We start from the raw sequence: 20,923 nt of genomic DNA, 5'->3' as shown, positions 1-20,923 counted from the left end.
TGTTTGTAACAAAGCTAGGAGAGAAGACATTTCTAAATTATTTTTCCTGCTGAAGATATCATGAATAAATAACTTCATGGGAAAAAACAGTAATAAGAAACTTGTCCTTTGCTTTGGTGCTTTAGTTTACTTTGGCTTGTCTAACCAGTTTTTAAGGGAAAAATGTCTGAATGTATTTAAACAGGGACATAAAAGTTCCTTATGCCTCTCCATTTTCAATTGAAAGCTTTCTGAGACATTGCTAAGCAGTGGGTAGTTAAAAAAAAATAAAAATAAAAATCAATGCTGTTGTTTCTAGAGCTCTTTAAACATAAACCACAGAGACTGTTAGACGAGGAAGGTAATCATCTTAGTGGCTTATTACATGAACATCAGGTCAGCCAGATGTTAAAAGCCTCTAAAGTGGGGAACTCAAAGAAGAGTAAGAGTCACAATCCCTTGCATTTGAGGCCTGATCCAAAATGGACTTGATTTAATGTTTTCTGTTGACTTGAGTGGACAGTGGGTTAATGTGAACTGCTTTAGTACTTTCAGTTTCATACAGTCGTGCCTTAAGAATAATATGAATGCAGCCTGGGCCTGATGAAGCCTCCATCAGGCATCCTCTATTTACTACACTGGACCACTGGTATAAAGAAATTTGGAGCCCCCTTCGATCCATCAAGGACTTGGCTTCATAAGTTTAATATGGATAACTAAATAAGTAACTCCACTAAATAAAGATGTTATGAACTAGAGAAAAAAAAAGAAATTCAGTGACAGTCAGTATTAAGGACACATTGTGAGGTGTCTATACAGGTGCTAATCAGCACCTAAATAAGTGAGCACATGGGAAAGCAGCTCCATCTCTCCAACCATTTGTATAAATGGCTGTAGGTTATTTTATTCCAACAACAACCACAGAAATTGAGGATGAAATTTTCTTCAAGTCCAAAGGGAATCTAAGGATCTCATCATCCAGAAAGAAGGGAGGTGCCTCCAGCCTGAGCCTGTGCTAGGCAGCTGCAGACAACCCTCAGGAAATGGGCAACGTGCCATGTGAGAGGCCAGCAAGGGACCTAGCAGCAAGCCCATGTGCTGCTGCTGCCAGAGATCAGCCTGGAAGTTGACAGCTGAGTATCCTCCAGCTGCCACGCACATCCTGCATGTGTCCAGAGGTGGCTGTGGGTCACATACTGCAGCCAAACGAGTGGCTAGTGACATTACGGTCATACTGCCAGCAGTGCGAGGGGGGGCTTGCAAAGCAATGTCTCCCTCTTGCACATACACAACATGCACACACATACACACATAAGAGCCAAATTTCTTTCTGAAAGCTCTGCTATGTAGCAGATACAGAATCCGTGGCTTAGGAAAACAGGCCTCTCTATGCTTATCTGCAGAGCTTCACTGTTTTTGCAGTAATGTTAACTTACAGGTTTCTTGCCCGTGGGAAGTTTATTAGCAGCTCAAGGCCTAGGAACACAAAATGAAAAATAATCATAGAATCACAGAATATCCTGAGTTGGAAGGAACCCACAAGGATCATCAAGTCCAACCTGAAGAAAGTCAAGCAGATCCATGAAAGCAACATATTCTGGTGTTCACTTGTCTTATTAATGAAGAGAATGAACACAAATATATATATATCTTTAAAAGTCTTCAAAGACCTAGGCCATTATTTATTTTTAAAACTGATCTATTCTACACTCCCCTCTTCTCAAAAGTTAAGCAGCCAACTTTTTTTCTTCTAGGAAGTTTCTTATCCCGTCACTAGTTTCTTAACTCCTTTCCAATGTACATGCAGGCCTATGATCAATGGGATAACAACAAAAAAGCTCCAAAACAGTGGCTGCCTGTGTGCTTCTGTCCAGCAGATCTGAGAAGACGGAATTTAAGCAGGCTCTTGGAGGTTCCTGTGAGGCATGCAGTCACCTCCAGGGTCCTTGAGGATTTGTGATCTAGCTCTTACACATTCAGGAAAAGGCAAGAAAGTTATGTGCATGCACACACATACAGATGTGTGATTTCTATTCTCCCGCAAAACATGGATGAGAAGATCAAGCAATACTTTATAAATGGAAAATGGAGCATACTTAATGATGCACAAAATCTCAAGTGGCTTGAAGGTTTGTTTAGGACCATCAGGGACTTAATGCTCGTCCCAGCCTTATCTGAGCAAACCAGATCTCTCAGCTTGAAAAACAGTGCTAGAAACATAAGGGTCACTATCTATTTGCAGTAGCTCATGTTGGACCTGGCCACTTTATTTCAAACAAGGATGGGGAGAAAAATTCCTACAAAATAAACAAGACAAAAAGAAGAGATGGAAAATATCTTTACTCGGAATACTTTGAGTAGCCCAGATAACACCATTTTGAGCACTTAAATTCATCCAGCTACTTTTTTATTTATGACACCGATGTATACTTCTAAATAACAACGTTTACATTTGATTTAAGATAATAGCTGAAATCTGCTGCTGGAGACTGGAAATGTTGGTATAAACAAGGCCTTTTAGCCCAGTTCTGTCTTTGGCATGATACTTGCAGCTTTGTTTTTTGCAGTTCTTAGTGGAATCACAGTGCCCATGCTGGCTGCATTAAGGACAAATGTTGTTGCTTTTTAATCTTGCTTCCCATCTTCTGCATTTCAGAAAAAAAAAATATCAGCCAGATATTCTAACCTCCCATAAATTGCATCTTTTGTCCCTTCTGCACAGGCTGTAATAGATGATCAGCTGCACTAGGGCAATGTGTGTGAAAGCCTATAAATTTAAACTTGTCATTTTAAAAGTTGAGCCAGTATCCTTGAGCTAACCTGTGTATAAACAATATTTATTTCTGCTTTTCACCAATAACCATGGTGATGTCTCAGTGTCCATTTACGACCACACAACACCATTTCTGCTTAGCCACTAAATACAGACTCAAGCCAAGGATTTATGCAAAGATAACTCTTATCGGGATTTTATTTCTTTCTTGATGGATATAGTGACAGTTGTGTTACACTATGTATCCACTCACAGTATTTCTTCCAGTCCTTTGTTCTTAATTCTCCCAAATTCATTCCACTTGGAATATTTTTAGATTATGTACTCTAATCCAGGAGATAGCATGATCTTTCCTCAAAATGAAGGGCCACCTTCAAGGTTTCTTCAGGAAGCCTTCCTTATTTGGAAAACATTCATCGGCATTTACTTCAGATATTTCATAAATAACATAGGCACTCCAAATTCCCATATTGCTGCGGTAGCTGGGGTTGCTGATGGCACTCTAACAAACTTCTTGAAGGTTACAGTCAAAGCCCAGTGCCATAGCCAGACAGCTGCAATGGCTGGGACTGACTTCCACTCGCAAAACCCACAAGTGGTTTGTGATCTGTCCAAAGGGTAAAGAGACTTCCCATGCAATTATTGAAGCACTTTTAAGTCCAAAGATAACAGTTAGACTTTCTGTCTCCAACCAGCAGTAATTCTATCCTGCCAGTTGGTTATTCCTCAGTGCCTGTCACATTACTGGTCAGAATTGTCCCTTCCCTTACATTACAGAGAAATTTTTGCTCAAAATAAATAAGTAGTATGGAGGGCCTGGGAAGCTCCTAAACTTTTGTTTTTCTCTCAATACCAGGATATCTCTTGCCGTTAGCAAACAATGTAAATGATATGAAGGCGCTAAAGCACTGGAGAAAAAATGCTGATAAATGCTAAATAAATACACACAGGCTTATAGGTGTTATGTTCTAGAAATCCGAATTCTTTTACTGTTCTTTGTATATCTTCTGAAAGACAAACTCCTTCTTTGCCTGTTCTGTTGCCACCCAGATCCACATTTGAAGTTTTAGCATGTGTTTTTTTTACATAAAGCCTCAACACTTAAGTACTTGAAGTACCCTCCTTAGTTTATCCGAATTACCTCTGCATGAGATGAAGATACAATCAGCACTTGCTAAATCACCTTTCAGGAAAATGGTGGAAGGTGGTAATGGTTCGTTTGACAACTTACTACATCAATATAAACCTTTGTGAATGTCTAAAACATATCTTTTTTCCAATCATCTTCCAACTAACTTCATTGGCAAGTCTGTAGGTAGAATATATTTATCTAATGCAGAAACATTAATAACTAGCTTTTGTATAGCCCCTTCAGATGTGGATAGTTTTGTCTGGATTAATGACAGAAGAGGTTCATTTGGAATATTATGCTGGTGAAATGATGTTGGCCTATCTAGACTTTCTAATTTAACCTCAGGCTTCTGAGGATGAACCTATTTTGTACTGATATGTTTTGGCCTAGATATAAATCTTTCAGACTCCTTAACCCTTTTCAACAACAGTATTATGTGCATCTGGGACTTCAGTGTGTGGTAGAATCTAATTTGAAGGTTTGTCCCAGTTTCAGTTTTAATTCTTATGAGCAACCTTTTGCTCAACAGATTCACATTAGATCCTAGGACACAAGGATTACATAAGAGTCTGGATTTTTATTATTATTATTTGGGGGCGGGGGGGGATTATATATGTTGATTTTTATATTTTAGCATTTATTTTAGTTAGTTTTTTTAAATTTTTTGTCTATATTACAGTTGTGACCAGGATCAGCCTTGTTGTGCACAGCCATAATACATGGAAATATATATATATATACACACATATAAATACACATATATTCTACAGGCCAGTCAGTCTCACCTCTGTGCCTGGCAAGATCATGCAGCAGATCCTCCTGGAAACTGTGCTAATGCACAAGGAAAATAAGGAGGTGATTGGTGACAGCCAACATGGCTTCAATAAAGGCAGATTGTGCCTGACAAATCTTGTGGCTTTCAACCATGGAGTTACAGCACTGGTGGATAGGGAAAACAACTGACATCAGCTACCTGGACTTGTGCAAAGCATTTCACGCTGTCCTCCATGATATCTTTGTCTCTAAATTGGAGAGACATGGATTTGATGGATGGACCACTCTGTGGGTATGGAACTAGCTGGATGGTCGCACTCAAAGAGTTATGGTTAACAGCTCAAGGTCCAGGTGGAGATCAGTAATGAGTGGTGTTCCTCAGGGGTCAGTACTGGAACCAGAGCTGTTTAACCTCTTTGTTGGTGACATGGACAGTGGAATTGAGTGCACCCTCAGCAAGTTTGCCAATGACACCAAGCTGTGTGGTGCAGCCGACATGCTGGAGGGAAGGAATGCCATCCAGAGGGACCTGGATGGGCTTGAGAGGTGTGACTGTACAAACCTCATGAGGTTCAAGAAGGCCAAGTGCAAGGTCCTGCATCTGGGTCAGGGCAATTCCAAGCACAGATACAGGCTGGGTGGAGAATAGATTGAGAGCAGCCCTGAGGAGAAGGACCAGGGGTTTTTGTTGATGAGAAGCTCAACATGAGCTACCAATGTCCAGAAAGCCAACCATATCCTGGACTATATCAAAAGAAGCGTGGCCAGCAGGTTGAGGGAGGTGATTCTCCCCCTCTGTTCTGTTCTTGTGAGCCCCCACCTGGAGCACTGTGTTCAGCTCTGGGGCCCCCAGAACAAGAAGGACATGGATGTATTAGAATGAGTCCAGAGGAGGGCCACAAAAATGGTCAAGGGGCTGAAGCACCTCTCCTGTGAAGACAGGCTGAGGGAGTTGAGTTTGTTCAGCCTGGAGAAGAAAAGGCCTTGGGGAGACCTTATAGCAGCCTTCCAGTACCTAAAGGGGGCCTACAGAAAAGCTGGGGAGGGACTCTTTGTCAGGGAGTGTGGTGATAGGACAAGGCATAATGTCTTTAAACTAAAAGAGAGGAGATTTAGATTAGATATAAGGAGGAAAATCTTTACTGTGAGCGTGGTAGGGCACTGCCCAGAGAAGCTGTGGATGCCCCATCCCAGGAAGTGTTCAAGGCAAGGCTGGATGGGGCTTCAAGCAACCTGGTCTGGCGGGAGGTGTCCCTGCCCATGGCAGGGGGATGAAATTAGATGGTCCTTAAGGTCCCTTCCAAACTAAACCATTTTATGATTTTATGATTTTATGATTCTATGATATGTATATATGCATGTATGTATGTGTATGCTCCATGTATACTGATACATAACCATGTAACTGAAATCTGTCTTCACATCTTTCACATCTTGGATGCCTAATTATTTGTCTGTGTCACTACCTGGCAAGGTTCTACTTCCTTTCCTTTCAGGCATATATGTCTTCCCCCAAGATAAGAGAGTGCTCTCCTCTTTCCTTTTCCCAATCTCTTCAGGACTCTACCTCTTTGGTTTGAGAAGATGATTGACAGGCTGCTTTGCGTTTTTGGCTGAATGCCCCATCTTGAGGCATTTCCGACACAAGGCCAATTAAAATATACATGCTCACCTAAACTGAACTAGATTTTAGAGAGCGGAAATATCTTCTGTAAGCTTGCAACTCTTCCAGCATGCTTTATATTTTGTTTACTAAGCCAGTTTGTTTTCTGCTCTAAGTGCAAATCGTTGCATTGTTCTTCACTGCTGCTTCCATTGCTGATTTTAATTTCATTACTTTAGGTCATGTGAAATTCACTTCTGCCTTCAATCATCTTGAAAATTGTCACTATTCATATGAAGCAACCTGTCCCATAGCATATCCTTTAGGACATTTCCAGAATATGAACTTTGTTGCTACAAAGCTACAGCTTCCATTTTTATCCTGATACATTGTGAATCATTTTCCAGTAACACCAGTAGCTTACCTAGTAAGGTGCAGGTACTCTTTTAAGAACTTTGCGGATTTTCAAAAGGCCTTCTCATCAGTTCTGAGGCTGAGAAACTGTAAGAGAAAAGAGATTTTGCTGCTACCTAACTCTGAGGAAAGAACTTCATACCAATATCTATCATCTCTTTCACAAGAAATCAGTGACTGCATCTTAAAATGAAATGATGATTTTCACTGGCTGCACTGACTCCCTTAATTTGTTATAAATTTTCCTGATTTTCAAGTGTTCCTTGTCAGCAATGTTGTTAACTCCTTACCAGAAAATTGCAAGCTGGAAATGGCTGCTGAACTTAACTATGGCATGACTGGAATGGGGGGGGGGGGGGGGGGGAAGAACTACCGCTTAATGACAGGGAGTGAGAGATAGATGGAGTGTTATATTCTGGGGTAACCACAAGCTGACTGTAAGCCTGTTTTAGTTTTCTTAAATGAACAGCATCTCTTTGAGTCTGCCTGTCTTTTAGTTTTGCCACCAGACTCTGCACTTCTCAGACCTTTTAAGCATGGCTTTTATTTTTCAAATGAAGTTCAGATATGTTCAGCTGACTTTTCTTTACACACAGAAATGCTGCAGATGTTGTAAAAGATCATCAGACTCCAGATTTCATATCCTCCACCTCCCGAATATTAAAATGAGGCTCTTAGTGAGGCAGATGACTGGTTTCTAAGACAAAAAATAAAAATAAAAAATAAATAAATAAAAATGAAAAAAAAATAAAAAATGCATAGTAGTCTTTCATCTTGATTTGGATTAAACCATCTGTACATAAATTATGAATGCTATAAAAAGCATAATTTCCAAAAATTAATGAATCAGAAAGGTTCACATATCAGTTCTGATTCACAGTTTTTTGTACTCAAGAGATTTTTTTTAGGTGTTTCAAATCCAAAGCAGGTATCTCCAGGCAAATGTAAACAATGTGATTTATATCCATCCCTGTGTGTGTCTGAAGATGGCTGTCTACTGCTGTATGAAAATTGGACCAGTGACCAGCTGGCAATTCTCCATTGCCTCTTGACTAACTTTCTCTGTAGGTCAGACTCCAGGAACAGAAGAAGTGACCTCTACAGTTATTTAAACATTTCTCTACCATACCACATCTTCCATACAGATTTGGAGGACAGTAATGTTACATGAGTATTTGTGGGCTAGTGGTGCTTACAGGTCTGATATTTATTAACAGCAATGTGTGAAGAACATACTGGCTTAAAATGAAATAGACAATCTTTTTTAATCACTTACCTTAACTAATCCCCAAATTTCCATCCTCAGTTCCAAAGTGGGACTTTGGTAGAATATCCACAACTAAGTTAAAATCTAAGACTCAACCTTTTTCACTTTACCTTGTAGGTCCTCCTTAGTACTAAGGGAGGAACTCCTCTCTTCTTTGTCTAGCCAGAAGCATCTCAGTCCTATAAGGCCCGGTATGTTACATATCCAAGTCCTGCTGGAATTCACTCTGCTTCTTTTATGCAATACCAAGCCAAGATGAGTCACAAGGATGTGTCATGGTAACTGCACAAATACCATGGGAAGGGGTAGTGTTTCTTTTTAGGAAGGAGGGTTCCATCTAGGGTTGCAGCAAAGCAGTTACTCAGTGAAGTGGTATGAAGATAATTAGATAGGTATGAGGGGAGCAGACATATTTGTGCATGTTTAGGGGAAAGTGGCATAAAACAGAATAAGGGACATTTTTTCTCAATCCTAATTCCCAAGGATTTGGAAGGAGGGGAGTAAAGAACTGGGGCTAAACAATATGGATTAATTGTGGTGCCAGATGGAGAACAGGGCACAAATTTGAAGAGAATAAAAAGTGGAAGAAAATTGTCTAGAGGGATTAAGAGTTGATGGTACAAGAAGGTTATGTGTCAAACAGAAGGCTGCATATTCTGTTGTAGACACCTACAAGTGATGTACTGCAATATGTAATTCTTTAAATGATTTTAGTCCTTTTTCAAGACCACCTCTTGAGGAGGTATAGTGATTCAACCAGGAAACAGAGAGTAGCATTTATCTTAGGTGTCAATTCATACCTAAAAGCCTCATACCCTTTCGCCTTCAATTACCAAACTGACCAAGCTATTGAATGAAAGCAAAGTATGTAAAAGCATTATCAAATAAATTTATATGTGATTTTAAAATATTTACAGTTTGACTATAGGCTGCAAGAAAGACTAATTCATTCAGTTAAATATTTTCTTACTCATCAAAGTAACCATCAACAGGAAACCTACTAGACCAGTTGGAAATGGATGGGCTATTTCATATTCCCCTTCTTCTGTTGCATAATGTTAAAAGGAAATTAAACTCTCTGCATTTGACATTCAACAAAATACAAACACATGACTTCTGTTTATTAACATATGATACACCACACATAAACAATCAAGCAAACTTCTAGAATTGTGTATCAACTCAGAAAGAATTTGTTTAACTATATTAATGGACTTAGAAGAAAGCTTATTAAACATTATGTACGCTGCTAGTACCAAATTATGGTATAAAAAAAAAAAAAAAAGATTTAGGTAAATTTAATCTTCTTAGATATACTTATGAAAGTTATACACAAAACACGACAATTGCTTTTATCTCAGAAATTCTCACAACATTTCTCATTGTTGTTTCTTTTTAAAAGACAAAATTCTTTCAGGTTTACTATTTGGCATTTGAAAAATAATTTGAACAATGTGGATGCAATATGTTACCTAAGTCTGTCAGTTAAATTGTCAGGCAGTGTAGGAAGACAGATGTTCCATTTGTGCTTAGCTTTTATCTTCAGTAAATCTTTTCTGTTGGTTCCAAAATAACACAGTAGTATCACAAATGATCACTTTACAACCTGAAATTGAGCAAAAGTTTCATAAATAATTCAGCAGCCAAATTCCACCTCTTCTCTTGTTGGTAAATTTTGTATTAATAGAGAATGTTTATCATTTTAATTAAACAGGAAAATTGTTTTGCAATAATTCTGTAGTTTATTCAAGAGCATCTGTTTTCATTATCCAAGACTGGAAAATTGAACTGTTTTGATTGGATGCATTAGTCACAAGATATGGATAAGAATGCTTCCACTTGGCAAGTATTCCTTCCTATTTGTTTAAAATGTGTTTTTTTCAGTAAACATTCCTGAGAAAAGATCCCCAACTAACAATGGCCACATGAGGCCAATGTTTAAAGTCACACACTAGCATATTTCAGAGATGACTCCAGCAGGGTCCCTGTTCAACCAATTCCTTCTCCTTTTCATTTATATACTGCAGATGGAAAAGAAATGGCACACGGACTGTGGAATTTTGGTCTTGGCAGCAGAATAAGTCTTCTCTGAACATTAAAGAGACTGTCAGGTCCAGATTTTTTTTTGCCACTGAGAACTACTAACAAGGTTGAACTCAGGGTAATTAGACCAACTACAGCTTCCTTTCCCAGTTAAATCCCCACATTTTACCAAGACCAAACACTTACTGATTCTTGTGCTTAGGGCATGGCAATGAGATATCTCAAGATTCACTTATTCAGGCCTCCTAGGAAACGGTGGGTCTGTCTGTCTGTCTGTCTAGGCTTATGTGTTTACAGGAACACAAATAATAGCAAGATTGAGGTGGGTTTGCTGTTGATGGACTTGCAACACACCAGGCCTATACTTGTATGGATGCTTTCCAAAGAGACTGAATGCAAATGTGTTCCTGCCTGATTGCCACAGAGCCTGCAGGTACACATGGGCTGTTGAGGAAGAGTTGGTTATATGGGGTTTGCATTACAGATTTTTAGTGACACCAGGCTTTAGAGTGACCTTAAGGTCATATGTAATTACTGATGTAGACACAGAGAATGAATGTGGTATAAGGAAGACACAAAGCGCTGAAGGATTTTTCCTGCTTTGGATTTGTGTTTCTCCCACAATCACTGTGGTCTTAAATCTTAATGAAAAAAGCAAGAAAGGATTATAAATAGTGGAGACTGAAGAGACCTGTTTTGTTTTGTTTTGTTTTTTAATTCAGTTAAGAAACAGTCTGTATCTAGCAAAGACAAAAAATATTGCTGGTGTTTTACACCAATTTTACCCTTTGGGACATTCTGTTTATTTTGTTTCTTTGGCTAAACATTTGGAGTAAAAATGAAGATGAAAATCTTGGAAGGAACTTTTAAAAACAAGAAATGTACTCCACCCTTATTACAACATTTATTCTTGTTTAGCCAAACATTTTTCCTTTAGCAAATGATCTGATATAGACACTCATACGGAAAAGGCATAAAAGACATCAGCCCCATCTTTTCAGGCAAAAAAAGGAATTAGGAGGGGTGAAATGTGTGAATGAATGAAAGAAGACAAGGAATATAAAATTAATATAGGAAAGTAATCTCCCATCAATGAATAAAACTAATGACTTACATAATATCCTCCTGAGTCCATGATGAAAAATTTATATTGAATTAAAAATCACATAAGCTTCATGGTGGCTTCTCTTTGTGAGGGAATAGTAGAGCTGGTGTAACCAAGCATATGAACAAGGGAGAAAGCATATGAAGAGGTGAGGAAAAGAAGGAGTAAATAAACCTAGCAATACAAGAGTCATATGGGTAAACATTTAAAAAGTAAAAGTCACAGTAACCTACACCTTAACCTTCCAAGACGTTTAAGTGAGAGGAAGACATAAAATGAAACCTGCAATAGTTCAGGAAGCTATCAAAGATGTGGCCTTTCCCCGCGTTTATAGCTAGATTTTATTGCTGGAGTGTTTTGCTGTTCGCTCAAGGTTAGCAATTTATGCTTAAAGTTTCTTTCTTAGAGCTAAACTGCTTGCTGGAGTGGCCCCTTGGGTCAGCAGGGCTTTCAGCAGAAAGTGGTCACATACATCACCAGTCCCCTGAAGTCCATATAATTGGCTTTGCTGACCTACACACAGAGGTATTAGAGCACACACTCTCCAAAAATTTCCTTGAGGACTTAAAACAGGGACCATTAAGTTTCCTGACATTCTTCGTATCTCCCAGCACAGTTTTCTTCAAAACTTGATTTGACATAATCTAAGTCCTAGGCCAAAAACACTGTATGGTTTGCATTCATTTTTTTCTCATTATACTACAAATTGCTTCTTGATTACTAAGGCCTGTTAAATAAGGAACCCATTGAATCAGAGATGTTTTCAAAGACCATGTTGGCTACTATGTGTAATCAGCACCTGCACCGCAGAATTCTGTCATGCAGCACAGGGAGTGCCAATATCTCCCAGAGAAGCCTGTTAAAAGCTTAACTTCGAAGTAAGCCCTGATTTGAGTGTGGGGGCTTGCATTAAATGATGTTCCTATGATTCTAGAATCCTGTGAGTCACAATATTGACTCAGCAGTGGAGGTTGTGAAGAGGGCAGAGAAATCCTATTTAACAAGTAAATACATTTAATCACTCCAAGAACATGGGTGCTCAAACAGTACAATTCAATTTCTACCGGAAATCTAGAAACTTAAGGATATATATAACAGCATCATATTTACTTTTTCTGAATATGCCTCCACTTTTTATATATTAAAAAAAAAAAAGCTTTATCACAGAATTTTGCTTATTAGAAATTACTACACTTCAGGTGTTTTTGTTAGTTTGTTTAGTTCAGAAGTAATTCACATTCATCCCACCTAACTGTACCTCAAGACTTAACACAAGAGATTTCATTTCTTTACAGATTGCTACCTTAAGCAGGCTTATAATGGAAACCGCTTTGCCATATTTTTTGTTTTGCACATGTTGAGAATGAGTCAATGTACACTACCAAAGGAGGTATTACAGCACTTTTAAGTAAAGCTATGATATTGAGAGAAATGAAGTTTCACACCGGCGTTATAATACTTGCAGTTATACTACATTAATGAACTGTGATCCGGATTGGAAGCCACTGTTTTAGTTGGTAGATGTCAATGCTACAAAGGACTTCTTGTGATAAGCTAACACTTTCTCTTACCTCACAAAGGAAGTTGCTTCATAAAATTAAATAATTATACCCAAAACCTTAGCAATTTTTTTATGTGCTATAAAGCGGTGCCTATAGAACAGAACACAGAACTGGCTTCAAAATGCAGACACAGGGTGAGAAGTAAAGCACTAATCCCTTTAAACTTCAGTAGGCTGAGCATCATCCCCAAACACCAAGTATGTGCTGAATGGCCTTAGGAACAGTAAGCAATATCCAGTTCTCTTAAACACAAAACAACTATTGCAGCTTTCTGGTTTAACAATTTCCACCTGGCAGGTGTCTCAGTCTGCAAGATAATCATTCAGCTGTTTCCTAAGACACTAGTTTTCCTGCCTCAGCTGGCTTTTTCTTTCAAGCCTTTTCCCCAAATTAGATGCTCATTGCAAGGTGCCAGAAAGAGCTTCTAAATGTTGTATTCAAGACAGCTTCTGTGATCTCCCTAGTACATATTGTGTCTAAATATATGTTTATTTTCCATATTAACATAAGCACATGACATTTATTTGGAATTCTGGAATAATACCATTTCATTCCATTAGACACAAATCATGAAATCATATACCTGTCTCCATTCATAATACAACACTCTCAGCAGTTTACTTCTAAATTTTCACACATTCATTATATATCATCTTCTCAATATTATCTTCCTCTAAAATAAGGATATTTCTTTTTCTCCTAGACAACCCTGCTTAGGAGGAGAGGAAAAGGAGGTCCCATCAAAACTTTCATGATCTTCTACTTAGCTCTGCCAATCTCTGGCAGCTCAAGTGTCCAATTTCTGAGGCTGAAAGACAATGCATTTGATGAACATCTGACAGTTTGCAATATATAATTACCTCAGGTCAATGGACTGCCATGGACATAATTCTCCACATCTGAAACCTGAGAATTTCTAAGTTGTTGCTTTTCATCACATACTGAGATGAAATATGATTTCAAAATAACAAAAATTCTCCATGATATGGAATGACTGTTTCCACTGATTTCTAGCAAAACACCAATTTCCCAGAACTATGCTGGCTAACTGTTCCTTCATCCAGCATGACATTTATCTGATCTGAATTCTAAAAATGTTCATCTCTGGTGTTTTCAAGACAACCTTTTTTTTCTACTGAAATGTCGAAGTGAAAACATGAGTGAATTTATCTAAATTATATTTCCCTGATAGTAGGAAGCCATCCAATTAGTGAAACAGTGCAAATTCATTTCCAAGGTTATAATTTTGGCTTTTAGGTTTGCTTGGACCTGCATAAACTCAAAATGGGTATAAATGTACATAGGAGGGATTAATACTCTCATACAGTAAAGTTTCTCCAAAGTTGAAGGCGTGATAAATAAGCTTGTCATGATCTTTAGCATTTTGATATAGCAATACCCAAAACACAACTGTATCTCTAGATACTGCTATTTTTGAAAGGATCCATTAATCATTTAGCTATTTTTTCTACTCCTTTTTGTTTCCTTTTACAGAGCCTTATTATTAAAAAAAAATAAAATAAAATAGATTTTTCCTTTGTGATGTGAACAAATCCTGCCAAAATAATTTTGCCTAACCAGATCATTAAACTCTGTTAGGTTAGATCCATGGCAGAGTCTGCAATATCTTCAGATTGCTGATGGATTTTCTTGAAGCTCTTTTACTTCCAGCTCCTGTATCCCCCCTTGGCCACGTGAAGTCTCCTCAGGCAGAATACTTACTGCTTCTCACTTTTGCCATCATCCAAAACTATTTTTTCATAGAGAATATAGCACTGGCTTTGAGTACTTCTGTGCTGGCTTGTTATGAGTTTTACTTTCTCCATACTTTTAAAATTCAGTTCTCTCCTCATTACTCCTTTTTTTCTGAGGCTCCAGTCAACATCTGACACAGAAAATTTTGCTGACAATTATCATCTTATTTGTAGACCTTTGCATATTCATATGCAAATATCCCAATTGATACCTTCACACATCACACTCTGTAGAATATTTCAGTACCTCCTGATACCTTTGCCACTCCCCTAAATGAAATATCCATTTTCAGTTGGATCACTTGGAATCAGCTTCAAGATGAGCGTGACATCATGATAAAAATTGCTTGCATATGTAAAGATAGAGATAGAAAATATACAACAAAATACTTTTATTCTTTTGTTCTCAGGCATGTTTTTACATGAACTCTTCAAGAGAAGGAAAAGATGGAAAAGACAGGGAGAATGTCCTAAAAAAGGGCAAAGAAGACAAGATTAGCTCGCAGATGCCTTTATCTGAGGACACTAGAACTGTTTATATCCCACTAGAAGCAAATATCCCTTGCTTCACTGAGATGTGGGAGAGCATTGTCTGCCTTTCCAATTCACCAAGTTACATCCGTAACTAGGAAATCACAGCTTCAGCCTCCTTGTAAAGCATGCATTCTTATGAAAGAAATTTTTATTTATATAAAAAGAACACATGTAATTTATTTTTTAAATAAGTAAAGTCTCCCTAGAGAATTTGGCAGGGAACTGTTATTCTAATACTTTTGGCTATGTTTGCAAGATGATCTTGATAATTTAAAATATCATAGGATGTTTGCAGGAACAATAGAACAGATTCCTGAACTGGTGTAAATTGGCACAGCTCCACAAACATCAAAGGAGCAATGCCAGTTTACACCAGCCCATCAGTGTTCACAAATTAAATGGATGTTTTGTGGTTTACTACATGTCAGAAAACTTGTAGTGCAACTCAAGCCCTCATAAGCTATGCCATAAAACTATTTGATTTTTAATATATTGGCAAAAGCAAACTTTATCATCTGAATACTGACCTCAAATGGTTCTTTAATGTCAGAGTTAAAACCCGTGTCTTCAATGCTTCAGAGAATGAGTGTGCAAAAGAGGCTAATGACTGGATACCCTGAAGGACAGGCCAGATTTGTTCCAAACACATGTGCACACCAAATGAAAATGCAATGCTTTTCAACACTTGTTGATGAAAATGCATTCTGAGTAAAGTTTAGCTGAAGTTTTATTCTGAAGTAGCTCCCTTTCTACTGACATTAAAGCACCCTCTTAAGATGCACACTTTGGTTTTCAGATTAAAGATACCATCTTTAATGAAATTAAAGTTTCAAAGAACATATGAACTCTAATGGGGAATAGCAACATTTCAACATTTTCCAAAGCTTTTTTGAACTTCTCTTTGGCTCAAAGCTTTTAAAAATATTATATGTGTACATACATACACTCACTATAAAATCTATAGATTTATATATTTCTAAAAAAAAAAAAAAAAACAAAAAAAAAAAACCACAAGAACTAAGAACTATGAAGAGTGAGATTTACTAGCATTAATTATACATGAAATACATGATACTTTTACACAAAAATAATGACTTATAGAAAAAAAAACACACCTATCTAAGTATCCAAAATCACTTAACAAACATCCTGTGAGCTCCAAAACTTTCATTTGACAGAACTGCATGTGATTAGACTCAGTAATGTCATTCAAATATATTAAATGTCTCTCTTACTTTCAACCACATTAGGAACAGAACCATAATCAAAGAGTTCATCCAATTTCCAAACGCAAAGAAGAACAGTACAAAGGACAGGAAGAACCCTAGGGTAGGTGACAGACAACGGAAGGAGAGGAGTTAGCTGAGATGGCATAACAATTCTGCTCAAGGTACCAGAATAAGAAAGAGGGTCTGTCCACATAGCAAGCCAGCACCTCAAAACCTAGAGCCACTTGCACCCAGAAGCATCCCATCTTCTTCTGAGAAACTCTTGTCCTCCTAATTCTCCCCCAAAATCTTGAAGTTCACTTTATATTTTCCGCTGGCTGGCTTTAAATACTAAGATAGTCTGACTGCCACTTCTTTCTCGCTTTCCTTTGCATACTTTGAAAGATTAACTGACAACTATTGCAGATACTCTTATAGACCACTGCAGCTAGCTGAGCTGGAAGCTTCACCTGTTTTGTTATTGGTGGTTGTTGTTTGTTTTGTTTTGTTTTGTTTTTACAGAAACAAAATACTGGCTCATGCTCTACTAGGATTTCGAAACCATGACATGTACATACCAAATAACCAGCTGGCTCAAATTTTAAGGGCAGAAGAGTAGATGTCTGGTAAAACGCAGGGCATGGCAGCCCAAAGCATCCAGTCTTGGATCACCTTTCTTAAACATTATATTCAGCAGTCCTTTTCCATTTTAGTTAGATGGAGTGAGATAAGGATGCTATTAAGCCTTCATTTCCTTCAGCATATTTATTATGATAGAAAGCTGTGCAGAAGTTGCTTTTCTATTAATTCATCATATGTTGGCTTTTGCAAATGTTTCAAAACCTGCCAACTAAAAAGAGACTGCTACTATGTCAGGCTATTCTAGTAAAAACACTTTCCACGTGTACACTTTCTTTAACCCTGATACAAGCACAGAAGGGAAAATCTGCTCCTGATCCCTTTTCCTGTCTTTATGAAGTATAAAATCACACCCATAAATTTACAGCAGAATGGAAGTCACACTCCATAGCTCTAAAATCAAGAGAAATTGAGTTGATGAAGTACTTGCAAAACCAGCAAGTCTGCTTGGCACCAAAGATAAATCTGAAGGAGTCCTTCAGAATTGCCCACCCCAAGAGGTAACAGGTAGTGATGTGGATAAGAGCTAGCAGAACAAGTACTGCTAGGCAAAACTCCAGGGTCTGTCACAACTAAGTGAACAGTATAGATGACAATTTTTAATGTGGATCGGACAGAACCAGGTAGTTATCTTTCATTTTTAACACAATTACCCACAAAATGTGCCAAAGAACTGTCAAAGCTATTAGCTCTAGTAATGCACGCTAGTAGAAAACTATCATATTTACAAGCAATAATGCAACAAGTCTGTATAGAAAGTATTTCTTTATAATTACCACCAAAAAAAAAATAGTCTGCCACAGCAATTTATGTCACTGCAAATGTTATTTTTGCTTATAAATGTTTCTTATATTTTGCTTTAGAATATATTTACAGTGAAAGAAAAGGGCAAGAAAAGCTCTTAGCTTTCCATTCAGTAACAAGTAGTTCCCAACAATATAATGAACAAGGACAACAAAAATCTGGGCCATTATTCACAGCCACTGCAGCTAAAATGCCTCTGCCAACTCTGCCGAGAATATTCAGTCTATGATACATGCATACTGTGTAGAGGTCTCAAAGTACAGGTATTACTAAAAGATGTATATCTCCTGTTGGAATATATGAAACCATTTGAATTAATTATATCCAGAACCCCCTTTCAATAAATTAGTAACACATTTTAAACACTATTTACACTGTTCCTCCTTCCCTTGGAGGAAACTCATTGTGTTTAACTGAGGAAAACATCTGAGATGCCAAGAATGATGGTGATTTATGGTTTCTCAGTAAAAGTCAAATACTCCTCTGAAACGTAAATGAAGAAATAATCCATGAGCACTGTGAATGTATTCCAGAGATATCGCTTAGCTTGGTCCTGAACTTGGAAGCTGTTTCCTGTCAGTGGATCCCTGTTTGATGCAGACTATTCTGCCAAACTGTGGACTTAAACACCGGGATAGCTGTATTTCTTTCAGACTGCATTTTATTTCACCTTAGCCTGCAAATACATCAAGGAAATGTCCTGTGCATTTCTACAACATCAAATGCCATGGAAGGATCATCAGGCTGGACTGGATCACTTGACCTCTAGTGCTACTTTAACACAGAACAAAATGATCATAATTGAAAACACCATTTGGCAGGTTGCTGTTAAATATGTATTGGACTATTGCCTTAGACCCGTGTTTTATTTAATGCTCTTGTTCATAGGTTCTGTTTTCTGTTATGTTTTCATTTTTTTGACTGCGGACCAAATATGCATTGCAACACTTTCTGCGGGATGCCGTTCAACACTTTCATTCAGCAAGGCAACCCGCCGCAGGCAGCACCCCAGGCCCAGCAGCGCCCAGAGCCACCACCTTGCCACCCGCACCCCAGGGCTGCCTGCACCCGGGGGCCAGCCTTCACCCCTTGCCACCCCTAGGAGGGTCACACACACACCATGGGCTTTGTCTCCACCACCCCTGAGATCCTGGAGGTGGCTAGAAGGAGCTGGCTGTGGGCTGAGCAGACCCTGGGGACAAGAGAATAGTGGCGGGACATCTGCTGACTGCCAGCAGTGTCTCTTTGCTCCTTTTCCAGCCCCGGGCCATGCTGGGCAGTGGTAGTGACACTGCTGCCATCAGGCAGGGTGTCTGGGGAGCCGGGGAGCTGGGCTCACCTTGCCACAGAGCCTGGTAAGCCACAGCCCTGCAGGCCTCCCTGTAATGGTGGTTCAGGCAGGCCCTAAGGAAGAGTTGGGAATGGCTGTGGACCCAAACTCCTGCACTCCTGGCCTGAAGAAAAGGGCCTGGCACAAGGGTGTTGCCAGGTTACTGAAGGCTGGCATGGGGCGGTGCATTCAGCAAAGGGCTAGTGCCATAGATGCAAGGCTGGGACACTGGTGGGAAGTTGTTCCCTGTCACCTTGCACCCCAGCACAAGCACAATGGAAGTGCCTGGCTGGATGCTGCCTTCCTGGCCAGTCTCACTGAGACCCCAGGATTTAGCAAGGGAGACAGGCAGGCAGCAAGGGAAGGAGATGTATTCCTGCCATGAACCCCCAGGGGGCCACCGCCTCTTCTTCTATGTCAGCTCAGTGGAGGCAGCCTGCTGATAAATAGCAGGGCTTTATTTTCTGGTAGCTTCTACACTGCAGGAAAAATGCTCTATTATTACCTCCCTGCGACACAGTCTGAGGCAAAACATGCTGTGCCATGCAGGAACTAAGGAGCTATGCTGCTACAGGCAGATCACGTGTCAAATCACTAGAGCAATATGCAGTGTGTCACTTGGTGTTTGAGTTACACCTTCACACCTACAGGTGGACCTTAACACTTTATCTGTCCAGTCCCACCTGTCACTGCAGGGGAAGTAAAAAAGCCTAAAACAAAGGTGTTTTGTACTGGGACAATGGGAGGCAGTGCTCATCACATCCTCTCACGTCAGGGACTGGGAGATGATAAAAAGTGTTGCATTGCCTCAGACAGACCATGCCTAGTATGGCTTATCCAAGACCCCTTTCTATAGACAAAGTGGAACCAGACTCAGCAGTGAGACTGCTCAAATGCTGCTCTTCCAAACCGGTTCAGCCATTGACTCAGAGTTTTGATTTTTCTGTCCAAGTAATTCAAGCAAGTGTCATTTGAGGTTTTCACAGAGGAACTTTGATTTTGTTTTCTTTCCCTGTTTTTCATTTCTACACTTCCTTTTTCTTTCAAAAAGTGGATAAAAGCCTTTCATTAAACACTTTTAAAAACCTCAAGGAAATGTGTCAAGAAAATGTTTCTTACTATGGAGCTCTACTCTTCTGTTCCAATTATCAGACAACTTCGACAGGAAACAGTTTCAGTTTTACCAGCTGAAATATCTGAAGGTCCTTCTAAAAAACTGCTCAGCTTTCTGCTGTGTGGTTGTCACTCTTGGCCGCCATGTGGCTGCAGACCCAGGGAACCTTGCTGTCCAGGAGATGAGAGGCTGTAAAGGTCAGACCCGAATCTCCATTCTTGACATTTACACATTGTCTGAGATATTTATATCTCTTTTGTTTGTTCATTTTAACAACTTTCTGTTCCGTCTCAACTTCAGCAGTTTACAGGGGAACCTACCTTTGATTTAGATAATTTAATAGACTTTAGCTAATTGAATAGGTATTGCATTGTACTGGATAAATATACTCACCAGAATCTATAAAATGTGTTATAGTCAATAGAACCATAAGCTCTTGTTCTCTTCCCTATATTTTTTCCAAAGAAAATTTTATTTTAAAAGTTATGTGCCTCTGGAGTGTGAAATTAGAAAAGCTAAGAAAGGTATATGATAACAGTATCTCCAAAATGATCGCCTTAGCAGCTCCTTTTTAAGAAAGCTTGAGTCAGATTTACAAAAACACTAGCCATTTTAATTTTTGTTAATCCAAAACATACACAACAGTAGTCTGAGGTCCTAAATCATTTGTGCTTTTAAAGCAAGGGATGAGAGAAAGGCCAGTAAAAACATCAGAAACCCAGAGAGGAGGGAGGACTTTGGAGATAAAATTCTGTCTGGAGACCTGGTTTTCAAGTTTCTTCTTTCTCCCATGCTTTGGCTTTTGTAAAATGCCCAAGTTGAAACAAACTGGTAGATTTCCTGGGCTGCCTGGGGTGGGAAATCTATCACTGCTGAGGTACAGTGTAA

The 20,923-nt window shown here is 38.9% G+C and overlaps 1 protein-coding gene across 1 annotated transcript in view; it reads right to left on the bottom strand.

The window, feature by feature from the left end:
- Positions 1-20,923, bottom strand: part of LOC308193663 (uncharacterized protein) — a gene marked incomplete at its 5' end in the record, with an annotated part of 54,214 nt that overhangs the window by 16,086 nt on the left and 17,205 nt on the right. Inside the window, 2 exons of the mRNA XM_080588596.1 lie at positions 6,686-6,762; positions 9,415-9,548. The remainder of the gene's footprint in view (positions 1-6,685; positions 6,763-9,414; positions 9,549-20,923) is intronic.

The sequence above is a fragment of the Anser brachyrhynchus genome, assembly GCF_964034855.1.
Source record: "Anser brachyrhynchus genome assembly, chromosome: 3".
NCBI classification, from domain to species: Eukaryota; Metazoa; Chordata; class Aves; order Anseriformes; family Anatidae; genus Anser; species Anser brachyrhynchus.
Note: the sequence above shows the minus strand (reverse complement) of the source record. Positions and strands in the feature narration are given on the sequence as shown.